Consider the following 2592-nt stretch of genomic DNA (forward strand, 5'->3'; position numbering starts at 1 on the left):
GTAACCCGCTCTCACTTATAGCCAATCATGAACTCACTCTGTGTAAAAGATTCCTATATGATAGAAATGTAGTACAAGTTTCATGTGCAATTATAAATTTTCCAGTATCAAAATAGAAAAACAGTTAATAATTGTTATGAAATGTAGTAAAACCAGTACTCAGGGAATATTTTGTGACTAACTGCAAATGTCTACAAAAAAACAAAGCAAAACAAAATGATCTCAATTATCAAAGTAATTTTCCACTTTCAGGAAGTAGAATTAAAGATCCTGTTAAACCCAAACAATATAAAGAAGGAGATAGTAAAGATTTGAAGAGAGGTAAGCAAAATATACTCACTGATCTAAGTGTAGAATAGTTCTAGAAAGCAATATCCATTGTTCCTACCACCAAGGAGACAAGTGCTTTGTGCGTGGGGTTCTTCTTTCCCATTAAGTTCAGAGTTCTGCTTACATCTATACCCCAATTTCATTTATCTAAGATACCCCACCACTTAGCTATAATTAGCCCTTTGGCTGCATCTAAGGTTGGGCTTCTTTGTGATCTTGTGAGCTGTGAACCTACATGATAAGTCAAGCTTTCTTTCACTGCCAGATAGGGTCTCTCCTGGGAAAGATTTAATGTCTTTATATTTTGTCTAGAATATTTTGCTGTCCATGTACTTTCCCATTCCCAATGTTTATGCCAAAGAATTGAGGAGGATTCAGGAGAGGTGCACCAGCCTGTTATAATAGAAAATGTGTAAAAAAAAAGAGAAAAGCGAGGGTTTCAGGACTTTTACACTGATAGCTCTTGGCTTGTAAGTACTTGTTCTTTGTCACTCCATTTCACAGTGGAGGAAGGGGCCACAGTGAAACTGCTTAGGAGACTAAATCACAGAAATTAGGGCTTAACTATGATGAGGAAGCTACAATCTGTGGAGGAGGCTCCTATGCACTGAAGTGGTTCCCGTCTTTCTAAGGAGGGTGATGTGGAGAAGAGATCAAGGAAGTGAGTTCCGTCTATAGGGTCCCTTGATGTACACTCAAAACTGAGTGTTCTGTTCTTAAGGGTTCAATGATGTGGTCAACCTGACCAATTGGAAACCATATAATTATTCCTGCAGGAATTAGGAGAACCAGCTGCTGAGCCTCAGTCCTGGGAGGCCCAGGACAGGTTCCATTCGGCCCCAATCAGAGAGGATTCTGAGGTCAGGGTATGGGAGGATATTCAGAGGAAAGGCATAATTTATATTGGAGGTATGCCAGTCCCCTTCAGTGCACAAATATGTTCTAGAAACCCTGGGCAGCTCTGATGCATCTGTGGGTCCTCAGGAATCCGAGATGTGCAGGAATCTTCACCTTGGCCTGGATGCTGCAACCTCCTCATAATCTGCAGGGGACTGACTGTGGAAAGGAAAAGCAATGATATAGGACACCTGGGCTACTTATACCTCTTTTTAGTTTGGACACAGGATGTGGGCAATAAACCTCTGAGTCTCTGCCTCTTCTGTTCTGGGGCCCTGGGTATAAGTCTGGGCTGATTCAGAAGCCTCAGTTTCAGGGTCTGTGGCATAGAAAATCGCTTTCTCCTTCACTGGATATAGCAAACACATTGGAAGGTATTCTATGGGCTGGTAACAACAATACTCCTAGTTCTGAACCCCAAACTATGATGATTGGAATTTCTTGGCTCTGAGTGTTACTGATCTTCTCAGGTTCCACTTCTGGCAACATAGAATCCCTGAGTATCTCAGGCCTCCAGCCTGAGGGTGAGGCTGATTATTACTGTTCAGTGAGGAACAAAGACCTCAGTGATCATATGGTGTATCAGACCCATGGGAGGCTAAGACATAAACCTGCTCTTATCCTCCCATAATGCTGATCCTCCCATGACTAAGTGCTTGTGGCAATCAGTGTGGGTTACTATGGCAAACATAATAGTGTCCATGTCTGAGTGTCTGACTCTCAGACAACATACCAAGTTTAAATGGTCAGCAAGAGTTGTGTTTTAGATAGCTTTTTGTTGTTGTTGTTGTGACCAAAAGACCTGACAAGAACAACTTTAAGGAGTAAAAGTTTATTTGGGGCTTACATTTTCAGATATCTCATTCCATAGACAGATGGCTTTATTCCTTGAGGCTCAAGATGAAGCAGAACATCAGGGCAAAAGAGTGTAGTGGAGAAAATCATCTTAAGATATCACACTGTGGGGTAGGGGGTGGCAGAGAGAGAGAATGCACTTTCCTCCACATGGACCAAATATAATCTCCCAAGGCATGCCCCTAGGGACCAACTTTCTGCAGCCACAACCAACCTGCTCACAGTTACTGTACACTGAATCCCTATCAGGTGATTAATGTACTGATTAAGTTAAGGCTTTCATAATCTAATTATTTCACATTTAAACTTTCTTGCATTGTCTTACACATGAGCGTTTGGGGGCCATTTAATCTAAACCATAAGAAGCTGCATCCTTGTTTTTCATATTTGAGAGCATGATTTGCATACCAGCAATTACATTCAATGTGAGTATGCAATAGGATATGTTTATTTTGTATCATCAAGTTTCGTGCAACCCTAACTTAATCTAAATTTAGAATACTTCATCAC

The sequence above is a fragment of the Marmota marmota genome, unplaced genomic scaffold, assembly GCF_001458135.2.
Source record: "Marmota marmota marmota unplaced genomic scaffold, marMar, whole genome shotgun sequence".
NCBI classification, from domain to species: domain Eukaryota; kingdom Metazoa; phylum Chordata; class Mammalia; order Rodentia; family Sciuridae; genus Marmota; species Marmota marmota.